Below are 13713 nucleotides of genomic sequence, written 5' to 3'. Positions count from 1 at the left end.
TATTATTATTATTATTATTATTATTATTATTATTATTATTATTACTAGTATAGGACCAGCACTGTAAATATAGCAGTAACATGCTGTGGACTATAAACCTCCAGCTATTGCTGAGATTTCAAAATGCAGAAATAGTGTAAACATGACTTTGATATCATTTAGTAAGTTTAATTTAAACAACTAAAAGCATATAAGGCATCTTAAGGCAGCTTAAGTGTCCTCCTAGGCCTCAGTTCATGTCACCAGGTAAACATCGTAACAATGCATTCCTGCTTCAGGCTTTGTAACCTTGTGAGTAATAAAACAATGCAGTCCTCTGTAGCACACCCTCGTGTTGTCTGTAATAGTGTTGTCCCGGTACTGAAGTTTTAAAAACGTCCAGTTCCTGCTAACATTCAAGCACAGCTGAGCGCGTCCATAACCACAGCTGCTTTACCATAGTGTTCATCAGTGCTCATCAGTTTACCTCTCTTCACCTAGTGCAAACACAGATACACTGACACTGGAGAGCAAAGCAGCAGCGAAGATCAGTTGAGTCATCAAGCGGTTTGCTCATCTGTGTTTGTACTCGGTAAACAGTGGTGGGTGAACTAATGACCTTTTTGGCCAATCAAAGTCATTTCTGTTGAGCATGTGATCACAATGGCAAATTAGCACTGTTTAAGAATGCCATCAACATTGCCTTAAATGTTAACGGGAAATTTACGTTTTTTTTTTTTATTTCAGCACTGAAATCAGTATCGTGACAAGTCTAATATAGTGAAAGAATCAGTTTATTAACTTGAGTTTGATAAATGCCATCGGTAGGGGGGTGATATCAGATATCAGTCTAGTCCCCACATAGCGCTATTTACTAATGTTTTGTTATTAAATAAAAATCAACATTATCGATACTGTAAAAGGCCCCTTATGAAACAGAAAATAGTCACATCAATCTATTGCAGGAAGATTTCAGTAGCTGAACCACACTTCTGTGCATATAACCTATTCATAATACAACACAATGTACATAGGCTTTGCATTACTAAAATAGTTTTATAATAGAACATTACCTGTCTAAAAGAAATAGCCATTGTGTCATCCTTCCTCCAGCGTGCAAAAGTGACTCCAGTATTGATTCAGGATTTTAAAAAGTTTTGATTTAGCATTTGTTTTTACCGCTGTCACTGTCTTGTGTGCACATGAATGGCGGACCTGCGTGAACGGCTGCAGATGTACAAATCTGCATTTGTTGACAGACAGTTTGGGCTACTTATCAGAATTATGGGAATTGTCGGCCTGACAATGTTTAATTGGATACACATTTTTTAGTGTTGCGCCTTACCCAGAATATAAAAAATATATATAAATAAATTTAGATAATTTACTTTAAACATTACTATTGTAATATGAAGAGACTTTCAACCTGCACAACAACAAATGTTTCTGAATACAATCACCTACTGCATCTTTAATAAATGCATTTTGATTCATTATATGTTTTTTGCATTTTCTTGCTGCGTTTAAGGTTTTATGTTCACAAGCATTAATTAGCAAAATCTATTTTTGCATCCAGTGTCATGTTTGTCTCAGTTATGTGTTAAATGAATATGGAAATCTGCATATGTCTGCACTTGAGATGGATGTGTGAAAAGAGAGTGAACAGTTTTCGTCTGGCATCTGCCAAGGCATCTCCTACATTTATGACCGAGTCCAAACAGTGTTTTTTTTTCCCATGTAAAAGTGGCATTGGAATCCCATTTAATTTTCTTCATCCATAAAAAATTCATGTATGACTTTCCATGGTCTACAGAGATTTCCCGGATGGTTCTAATGGCTCTTTTTGACTACAGACCATATTCTCTGTACATTCTACCCTCAGCAGTAATTCATAGCTGTTGTCCATTAGACAAACAGAGCAGCACGTCTAAGCTAGTTTTTTCTTTCCCTGGGTGCTGTGCTGCATGTAAACACACAACAAAATCACAAAGAAACAAATGAATCTGCTGCCTTCTATAAAATACAATGCAAACCTTGACTTTATTATTTTTGTCCTCGGTGCATTTGCAAGCTGCATGCTCCAATGAGCTTTCCAGGGTGTCTTCACGGTGTGATAAACATTCTCTGCCAAACTCCCTGTTGAAGCCATTCAGAGCCACAAACCAAAATCCACCTCTCAAACCACCTTTCTGTCAGACAGCTTGATGTTTTAGCTTGCTTTCCTATTTCCAGCTGTGAAATATGTATAGTAAATATATCAATTATTAAATAACAAAAATTATTTTTTATATAATTATTGTGCTGTTGTTTTACTTTAAACTTCATAAAATATCAGTAAAATCAGGAAAGTTGTTGTATGACGCAAACCAAATTCTAAAAATATTCAAAGTTTTGTGATGTACACCAAGAAATCTAAAAAGGAAATTTTAAAAATTCCAAAAGAAAGTCTCAATTACGTAAGTCAAGAACTGTAAAAGTCTGAATTGGGTTATATAATATTTCTAAAGGAAAGTCTGAGTTATGTAAACCAAGAACTCTAAATAAAAAGTCTGAATTATGTAAACCAAGAACTATAAAGGAAACTCTGAATTATGTGTGCCACAAATTCTACAAGAATGTATGAGTTATGTAAAAAGAAAATTCTAAAAAAGTCTAAGTTACGTAAACCAAGAAATCTACCAAAGTCTGAATTATGTAAGCCAAGAATTCTAAAAGAAAGTCTGAATTATTTAAATCAAGAATTCTAAAAGAAAGTCTGAATTATGTAAGAAAAGAATTCTGAAAGAGAGTCTGAATTGCATAAGCCAAGAATTCTAAAAGAAAGTCTGAATTGTGTAAGCAAAGAATTCTAAAGGAAAGTCTGAACTACATAAGCCAGGAAATCTAAAAGTCTGAATTAAGTGAGCCAAAAAATTTGAAAGTCTGAATTGCATAAGCCAAGACTTCTAAAAAAAAAGTCTAAATAATGTAAACTAAGAAATTTAAAAGAAAGTCTGAATTACGTAAGCCAAAAAAATCTAAGAAAGTCTGAATAACATAAACCAAAAAAATCTAAAAGAAAGTCTGAATTAAATAAGCCAAGAAATCTGAAAGTCTGAATTAAGTAAGCCAATAAGTCTAAAAAAAGTATGAATTATGTAAGCCTAGCAATCTAAAAGAAAGTCTGAATTACATAAGCCCCGATTTCTAGAAGAAAGTCTGAATTATTTAAGCCCGAGTTCTAAAAAAAAGTATGAATTATGTAAGACAAATATAAAAGAAAGTCTGCATTACATAAGCCAATAATTCTAAAAGAAAGTCTGAACTGTGTAATGTAAACCCACAATTCAGTAAGTCAAACTAGGTCAGAACTGTGTATTTAAAAAAAAAAAAAAAAAAAAAAAAAAAAAATATATATATATATATATATATATATATATATATATATATATTTATATATATATATATATATATATATATATATATATATATATATATATATATATATATATATATATATATATATATATATATATATATATATATATATGTTTATTCAATGGCTAAATCTGCCTATAAAACTAATCTCAGAACTATGAGTTATAATTCACAATTCAAAGAAAATAAGTCATGACTAATATAGATACAAGTTGCTATTACTTTTTACCTGTTTTATTCTGTAGCAGAAACAAGGAACTTTTATAGAAAAAAGGTAAAACTAATTCTCTAAAACACATCTTATCAAATGCCTCTCATTTTAAAGATGCTTCTGTTTTTATTAGAGAAGAATTGCGATAACGAAAATGATTTCATTGCAGTGTAGTGACTTCTACAAGACCCATCAAGGGCATGTACTGTACATAAATCAGTCTTTAAACTAATGGATGTGACCCTGACATAAAACATATCCAAAGAGCTTATATGAACCAGTCATAAGCATGCTGCCTGTGAGGCTCATAAATCTTTCGCCAACATTAACATGGAAATCAGCAGCGTAATTTACTGAGAGACATTCTTCTTGTAACTCATGATTGTAAACCATAGGTTACGCTTGCTTCTTTATTCTAGGGTTAAAAAAAATCTATACAATTACATTGTCACCCTTTAATCTTTACTTGAGCACTTTATGAGTCTTCTTATCGAGAACTAGGAAATTAAAGTTGATTAAGCGTGTCACCTGTTTATTCTCATGTTTTATGCACTCTCAGGGTTTCATTTGATTGCAATCAAGTAGCAGTTTAGATGTAATGCTTCACTTTATAAGTGGGTGGTATGACAGGATATGTCTCTTTCTGTGTGTGTGTGTGTGTGTGTGTGTGTGTGTGTGTGTGTGTGTATATATATATATATATATATATATATATATATATATATATATATATATATATATATATATATATATATATATATATATATATATATATATATAATTACATATAAATGTAGGTTGTTCTGCAAAATTCTTGAAGAAAGTCTGAATTACATAATTCGGATGCAAAATTCTTGCAGAACAACCAACAATTTGCCACATTTTGAGATGACTTCTTTATCATATTTTAAGTTATACAAACATGATTAAATGAGAAGTTTTATCCATATTTAAAGAGTTACCTATTTTCCCATATTTATAAGAATGTAAAACTTAAATGACAGAAAACTATTGGTGTTAATCTGGCTGGACAATGGATCCAGATGAAAAAAAAAGATGAACCCGTTAAGCCATACTGTGCCAAGAGAAGTCATTCAAAATCTGATATTTCTTGAATATTACACTAACAAAGAGCCCGGATCACATTGTGCAATTTCAGTCATGATTTGTTCATCTTATAAATTGAAAAATCTTACAGGTTCCCATAATAGACTACAATCTGTGGACTCGGATCATTCAAAGTTTTCAGACAACCAATTAATTGCTGTTGCAATCACATATTCTCTTTGATAAAATTCTGTTAGTGTTAGGGTTCAGATATTTTTCTGCAATGAGACTTTAACCCTTGTGCACTGTTCAACTACCCTTTTGTTATGTACGGGATGAAAACATCCACTGAATTAAACTGCTGTAAAAATACATCAGATAAATATTTTTTTTCAATTTTTTGTTTTTGTTTTTGCATGAGCCAGTAAACCAACCTCAGTCCTGACTTCTAAATGTTAAAAATGACAGAATTTGAACTCTTTAAGTGTCAAATTCACAAAGGAGGTCACCAATTCATATCTTGCTGCATTTTATCTGAAATGAAACAATGCCAGTAAACTTCAAAAACTCATCTGTATGTCGAGGCTGAAATTAATTTCTGCCTGTGTTTTCATACATGTTAAAACTACAAAATTTAACTCTAAATACATCTCTATTTGCCCATTTTGTTTGGTAGGAATATAATTCAGCATGGATTTCATCCACAACACAACTCTAAAAACTAAAACTAGGTTGCTTTGGAGGCTTTAACACATCTCACTCATTCCTTCTAGCTCAAATAAACTTCCTCACCACTTCAGTTGAAAAGGTTGACATTTGACAAGGAATCCACTCATGCTGTTATACTCTTTTTTTGACAACGAAGTCTGATTATTTTATATTTATTTTAAGAGTACATCATGTGTGTGTCAATCACTGACATGAGTTCATTAATATGCATGACCCTTCCAAATAAAGTCAAAACCAACCATATTACACTAGGGTCAATTTCTAGGGTTGCAAATAGACCTGTAAAAACGTTTCTGGAAAATTTGTCCCACTTCCTCAAGCCACATAACTTATATTTGGATATCAGATAATAATTTTACATATTGTATGCATTCTATGGCCCCTTTAAATAAGTATATGAAGTGTTACATTATTTGACAACTGAGTAAAACATAACTTAAAGAAATTGCTTCCCTGAAAAATACAATTGTCATACTTTGCTCACCATTATGTCATTCCATTGTTTCCTCTGTGGAAAAACAAAAGCATTATTCAGTCTGCCATGTCTTAAGGAATAAAAAACATCACACATAAGCACATTTTTATGCATGCAAAAATGCCAAAAGTGACGCGGGAAATGCTAAATATATGGGAACTTGAGGGCTGCAGCAGAAGGCAGGATTTCCCGAGAATAATGACTTTTCGTTTGGGACTTTCGGGTATCACTCAGCTTATGTAAGGAGCATCAGGATTATTGATGCATAAGTCAATGTGCAGCTACAGGGACTGTTCGTGTATGCATGCATCTCTACGCCCCATTCTTGATAGATAGCATGCAGCTTACCCATCTTTTTAAGAAATATCACTTCCCATCAGGCCGGCAAATGCGCTCGAGGTACCAGATTTGAGGGTGTTTATGGTTTGCGGGCAGCCTGTGGGATATGCTGACAGGACTTGAGGGATTTATAGTGCTGAAGGGCCAGATCCCAATGGAGCGCTATAAGTGCTTCCACTGGAAATGAGGGTCACCTTCGTAATCTCTCATACATAGAGGGAAGCCTTAAAACCTCTGAACGATTGATTTTGGCCGCTCTGAATAGGGATATACTGTACTAACTCATCCATATGGAAAATTAAAGAAAAAATCCTCCCCTCCAGCATAGCCGTCAAATCGTATTTGTGCTTGTTGATTCTCGGGTGTCTCGCAATCATGATGCAAGGTGTTTGAGATTATAAACGCTGAGACTGAACACATAAAGCTATCACATGGCTTTAGAAGACTTTGATTTGGTATTTTTGGCATGTTTTGATGTCATATTATAGGCTACCTTATTGTTAAAAAAACAGCTTCACATTTAACTACACTGTTAATAATTTTTTGTAAATTAACTGTAATATGAACTGTATTTTACCATAGTACAGTTTTGCAGTATTTTACTGTATTTTAAAGTTGCATAGTGACTGAAACAGAAAAGATATACAGTACAATACTGTAAATACACTTCTTGTAGAAATATTTCCTGTAGAATCTACGTTAAGTTGCTGGCAAACTGCTGCCAGTAAGTTACTGTAGATTCTACAGGACATTATTAACAGTTTGGCTCTGTCAAATTTGCTATACAAACACACAGTGTGATTTAAGTTTGGTGTCAGAAAGTTTTTATTTTATTTTAAAAGACATTATTATTCGACAACGATTCATCATTCAGTTGCTTAAAAGACAACAGCTGATCTACATTAAAATGTTACAAATTATAACGTGTTTGAAATTTATGCATCTTTTAAAAAATGTAAATACAATTTCTGAGTAAAGATCAACAAAAAATCACTATTGCAGGTATTCAGCAGACTACTTCTTCATAAGAAAAAAACAAGCTTTTAGATGGCTTCAAAGGAAAACTTTGTCTTTTATTGGAGAGCTAAAGGTCATTGCACACTAAAGGTCATTCCACAATGAATCAGAAATTTTATATTAATGAATACGCATCACAATGACTGTGCAGTTTCTCAGAGAGGGATATAAAAATGCAAATGAAAAATTTCAGATTTCATTGTGCAAAGACCTTAACAATAATGAAAAAAAGAAAGAAAAATGAATGCGGAGTCTTGGATCTTGACCAACTCTAACCAATACAAATAATACGGCAAAGAATGGCAGTATTGGATCAGATACAGCTATTAAATATTGACTACTGAGTTAAACATAATTTAAAGGAATTGTTTATTCAAAAAATACAATTGTCATAATTTACTCACCATTAGGTTACTGACTGTGCAGTTTCTCAGAAAAAAAAAGTATGCACAGTATTGGATCTCGATCAACTCTGTTGAACCAGTACAAATAATACAGCAAAGAATGGCAGTATTGGATCTGATACAGCTATTAAATATTGGACACATTTTATTTATTTATTTATTTATTTTTATTATTGAAAAGTACTTTTAAAAAAGTACCTTTCGATACAAGATAATGGGAACGGCATAATAAAAGGTAACAACTTACAATCAGGTATTATCAATGTAAAATCAAAGAACGACACAATTATTACAGCATCTATTATTCATTGTTAATGTTGTTTATTGATAATAAAGTTGTTCATTGTAACTAACAATGCATTAATTAATATAAATGAAAAACAGGAAGATATGTTTTGATCTTTGTCTTGTTTACTGTAATTGTTGTTTTGCCTCCTGTCCTCCTTCTAAATGTTTTGTAAACATTTTTTTGTCTTTGTTTTATGTAATTTTTTAAATTGAACTATGTTTGTTTGTTCTGATAATGTATTATTTCTTAGTACCATTTTCCACAAGTTTTCTTTTTATTAACTCTACTTCAGACATTTTAGGTCTGTGCAACTGATGTTTTCAAAACTTCAGTACATGATTTTTCCAATAGTGTAGTGCAGAGGTGGACAAACTCTGTCCTAGAGGGCCGGTGTCCTGCACAGTTTAGCTCCAACACTAATCAACCACACCTGAACATGCTAATCAGTGTCTTTAAGAGCACTAGGCTGCGTCCGAAGCCGCCTATTACTCAGTAGGTACTGCATTTGAATTTTAACGTACTACTCAGCCGTTAGAAAAGTACTTTCTATACAGTATGATTGTAAAAAGTATGAATGGAATTCGAACGTACTACATCCGCAATTTTGTCATGGTCACGTGACCTACCTGCGTCAATTGCGTCGCTTTACTTCCATTCATGAATTCACTTGCGGGGCATCATGGGATAGCGCAGCAGGCATGGGATGCGCACTCTAGAATCTCGCCAGAAGTAGTAAGTCATCCGGGTACTTCTCGCATACTGTTTTTCGAATTCTATGAATTCGGACATACTACTCGGCTCGCATACTGATTTTAGCGTACTATATAGTATGGAAGTATGCGGTTTCGGACGCAGCGCTAAAAATCTATAATCAGGTGTGTTTGATTAGAGTTGGAGCTAAACTGTGCAGGACACCGGCCCTCTGGGACCAAGTTTGCCCACCCCTGGTGTAGTGGTTTGTGCATCGGCGACCCTATTTTGATTTTCGCCTTGAGGTCCTATGTGGATCCTTTCCCTCTCCCCTCTCTTTCCACTCTATGCTCTCTACTTGTGAATAAAATAATTGTAAAAAATTTTGAGTACATGAGAAAAACTAATTTTTTTTTGTTTACTCAACTTCAGGCATTCCAGTTCTGCAGATAAAAAAATGTTTAGTTGGCACGACTCAAAAGGTTTTGTTGCAGAGTAGTTCACCTTTTCAGAAAACTAATAAATAATGTTATGTTAACCCAACTAAATGTTTTTCGTATTACTGACAAATATTTTTAGGTTAGTGAGGCTGATGTTTTCAAAGGTTGAGTGAACAAGAAAAAACAAAAGGAAATAAGGATCATGTTTTTTTTTGTTTTGTTGTTGTTGTAATGGTAAAACATTTTTAGTGTAGAAATATGGTCCTGCTTCCTTGAATAAATTGCATTTCTGATAGCATCATTTACCAAAATTAACTAAAAACCCAAATGATGCAATTTTAAAAAAGTAAAAGCAAAGCGTAAAAGTAAACTCCTCAGGTAAAATTCACAGCACATATCAATGACAGGAGTAAAGACACTGTCGCTGAGATTTTAATGAGTATCTGTGTCTGATGTAATGTTTTCACTGAGAGCGATCTATCCGACAAAGACGCAGTTTCATTGTTGATTTTAGCTTGTCACACTTCCATTCCTGCATCTTGCTCTCCGCTTGCAGAGAAAACACAGAGAACACCACTGACCTGAGGCAGAGACCTGTCAGTCATCTTGAGTGACAGCTCTCATTGTAGTGCCATCTTTTAGGCTGCTGCTTGCCAATTTGTAGCAAGTCTTACACATGTAGCATGCGCATAAAACATTTTTAATACAGCCTACAAAAAATAAATAAATAAAAATGTGGGATGTGTGCAAAAACAAAATTCTATCCTCCAATGGTGCCTTTAGGCTCTGAGCCACAAACTCAGCAGCGGTGAATAGACCCAAACACGCTTCTTGGGGAATTTGCATCGGAGGGCGGTTTGTCAAAACGCTTCTTCTCAATTGATCTGGACACATTTTGTTTTTTATATAGCTGTTTTTGGGTATCTGTGTTATTTTCTCTGGATGCTGGGACTTAATTTGGTACATGCAAAGCCAGAGGTTTTTTTCCCCTCTAAACAAGCAGATGCAAGATGGTAATGGAAGAGGCAAGGTCCATCTGGTGCTCGCTCTTCTGGTCTGTGTGACAAATAATCACCTTCTTGGCCTCGTGGGATTGACTGAAGCTCATCCAGGTGACCAACTGACTGCCCTTGGTTTAGTATCTTCCTATGCCAGACTTGTAGGGGTACAACAAGAGAAAATGCAATGTAATAAAATGACTGGTGAAACACTGAGATGTCAAAGAATTGTGGTAGGGAGCCAATTATTTATATCTTTTCTTTTCAAGGGCAGAAAGGTTATGCATTAATATATTTTTTTAAAAAATCAGTTCACCTGGAAATTGAAATTGCATTGAAAATAGGCAGTGAGTTGATAAAATAAGTGTGTATGAGGAAGAACTACTACTGCATTTGCTAAAGTTTGTCAGGTTATCAAAAGATAAAAAATCCACAAGCGGAATTTTAAATGTTTCTGAAAGGAGTCTCTTATCCTAAGCAAGTCTGCATTTATTCGTTCATTGTCCTTCAGCTTAGTCCCTTATTTATCAGGGGTCGTCACAGCGGAATGAACCGCCAACTGTTCTGGTATGTGTTTTATGCAGCGGATGCCTTTCCAGCCCTAACCCAGTACTGGTAAACACCCATGCACTCCTACATTCACACTCATACACTACGATCAATTTTGTTGACCCAATCCCCTTTAGCACATGTCTTTAGACTGTTGGGGTAACTGGAGCACCCGGAGGAAACCCACGCCAACATGGGGAGAACATGCAAACTCCAAATGCCAATTGGCCCAACCAGGACTCGAACCAGTGACCTTCTTGCTGTGAGGTGACAGAGTTTACCACTGAGCCACAGGCAGCATTTATTTGATTAAAAAATAATAATAATACAAACTATCCGACTAAACTTTTTTTGCAATTGTTAATTGTTCCATTATTTATGTTATTATATTTTATTATAAATATAATATTATATATTATATTTATGTGATGGTAAAGCTGATTTTTTTTAGAAACAATTACTCCATTTTCAGTGTCTAATACAGCATACTGGTTTGGAAACACTAACTAACATAAGCTCTCACAATATCCGCAATATCAACACGATCTCATGGCAATTCGTAACATTGATTAAGTGGCTAGTTCCATAAATTCAATTCAAATACAATTTAGGACAAGTTGCTTACTTATTTATTAATTATTTATTACTTATTTATGTTAAAGTATTGTATGTTCACAATAAGTTTTTAAATATCATGATCATCGCCAATACTGGTACTGTTCATGGTGACCAAATTAACATGATAGAAATATAGAAAATTGAACAGTGAAGCATGGTGGTGGCAGCATCATGCTGTGGGGTTGTTTTTCAGCTAGAGGGACAGGACAACTGGTTGCAATCAAGGGAAAGATGAATGCAGCCAAGTACATGGATATCCTGGACTAAAACCTTACAAGACAATGACCCTACTCTAAAAAATAGTTGGTTTAAAAAAAGCCAACAAATACCTAAGTATAGGTTATTATAGCATCTTCCCAACTAAGGATTATTTTAACCCAAATGCATTGGGGTATTTTAATAAAAAAAAAAATTCCATTCTGGTATTACTATTGCTACTATTACTATACATTTTTACGATTCTCCATTTCTTAGGAAAAACCAGCAACTTCCTAAATAAAGCTAGCATATTTATGTGTCTTAGTATTTAAATGCTACGATATAGTTTTTAGCGAAAGAAATTGTGTTTTTTTTTTTATAAAAAGGCATCCCTTCATCAAGACTGGACACGACACCGGGTTGATGTCTCCTAAAGACAAGAAAGATGGCCAAAATTCTCAAATATGTGTGTCAATTCTCCTGAAAAAAATGTAGAGATGAACACGAAGGGTAGATAAACAGTTTTTATCTATTTAATATCGGTTATGAAGCGTTTGTATCATCACTAATTAAGAGTGCTGGTAAAATGGATATAGAAATCATAAGAGAAAAATAAACATGATCGAAATACTTTTACATTGGAGCCTAAATAAACTTTATAACACAAAACAACATTACGCACACATATCAACATACAGCTGTTCTGTGTCAGTTAAATCAGTTGACTGTTGAAATTCAAATGTTTAACCCAACTGGTTGAGTTATTAAATAAATAACAAAGCACCAAATATTTTAAACTCAACCATTGGTTTAAATAATTAACTATAAATAAATAAATAAATAAATAAATAAATAAATAAATAAATGAATAAATAAATAAATAAATAAATAAATAAATAAATAATAAGCACACAACTAAACAACAAAAGAGTGGCTTCACAACAACTCCGTGCCTGTTATTGAATGGCCCAGCCAGTGCCCTGACTTAAAACCCAATTGAGCATTTTGGGAGAGATCTAAACATGGCTGTCTACCAACATCTACCATCCAACCTGACAGAACTGCAAAGGATCTACAGGGAGGAATGGCAGAGGATCCTCAAATCCAGGTGCGAAAAAGTTGTTGCAACTTTCCCAAAAAGACTCATGACTGCATGAGATCAAAATGGTGTTTTACAAAATACTGAGCGAAGGGTCTGAATACTTAGGACCATGTGATATTTCAGTTTTTCTTTTTTTTTTTATAAATCAGAAAAAAAAATGTCAATTTAATTGTCTACAATGTCAACAATTCAGTGGGTTTCTGTCAATATTGGGTGCTGTGTGTACATCAGGCGTGACCAACCCTGTTCCTGGCGAAGGTTGATCTACAGGAACAGGGTTGAGCACCACTAGTGTACATTAATGAGGAAAAAAAAATTAACTAATGCAGAGTTCAGACTGCATGATTTTCAAAGTAGTCGTGTCACAGATGTTTTCACACTGCATGACTATCTGGGCCATCGTTTTGTCGCTGCTTTTTGAAGATGGATCGGCGACAGGGGCTTACACATTGCATGACTTTACAATAGGAAGAATCACCAACTACTTCGTCCAAACTAAGTCTCACTGCCAAAAACACATAGTATATATTTTGTTATTAACTACATAACGATAAAAAACCTTTAATGGGGTAGAACATGTACACATTTGCTCACCTGGAATTGAAGGAAATTAGCAATTTCTCCTCAACTTTCTTTTTTTAACTTTTTGTTGACACGGGTGCTCCTGTCAAATGTTCACTAGTTTTTCCTTCATTTCTTTGATCCAAATAAACTGAAAATGAGCCCTTTTAACTTTTCCCTCAACCTCCCGATGTCCTGCAGGTACACACACACACAAGTGAATGCTGCTCTTTCATTGGCTGTAGGCGATCGCCTATGTTATTTTCGGTCAAAACTCATTTCACACGGCATGATTTGAATTGCTGACAGCTCCAGATATTTAGCATGGCAAATATCTCACAGGCAACGGCAACTCATCGGCGATTCTCTCAGATCGTGTCTTTGATAGTTCATACTGTGTGATTATCACTCACGTGCATGAGCACCAATTTGCCTGTAATTTTAGGCATTTGTCAGAGACTTCTCAAACCTTTCGGTGATTTAAAATCGGGGCTAAAATCATGCAGTCTGAACTCGGCATTAAGTGATTTTAGCAAATGGCTGCAAAATAAAACAATGAGTGAAAAATTTAAGGGGGTCTGAATACTTCCTGTACCCACTATATAATCATCATTGACATTTTGTAGCATCTATTTTTAACATTGTCACTT

The 13713-nt window shown here is 34.2% G+C and overlaps 1 protein-coding gene across 7 annotated transcripts in view; it reads right to left on the bottom strand.

Moving 5' to 3' along the window:
• LOC147836474 (uncharacterized) overlaps window positions 1-13713 on the bottom strand; it is a 205160-nt gene that overhangs the window by 52966 nt on the left and 138481 nt on the right. The gene's annotated exons all lie outside the window — the stretch shown is intronic.

The sequence above is a fragment of the Danio rerio genome, chromosome 6 (genome assembly GCF_052040795.2).
Source record: "Danio rerio strain M-AB ecotype USA chromosome 6, GRCz13ab, whole genome shotgun sequence".
In the NCBI taxonomy this organism is placed as follows: domain Eukaryota; kingdom Metazoa; phylum Chordata; class Actinopteri; order Cypriniformes; family Danionidae; genus Danio; species Danio rerio.
The sequence above is the reverse complement of the archived record's forward strand: the minus strand, read 5'-3'. Positions and strand labels throughout refer to the sequence as shown.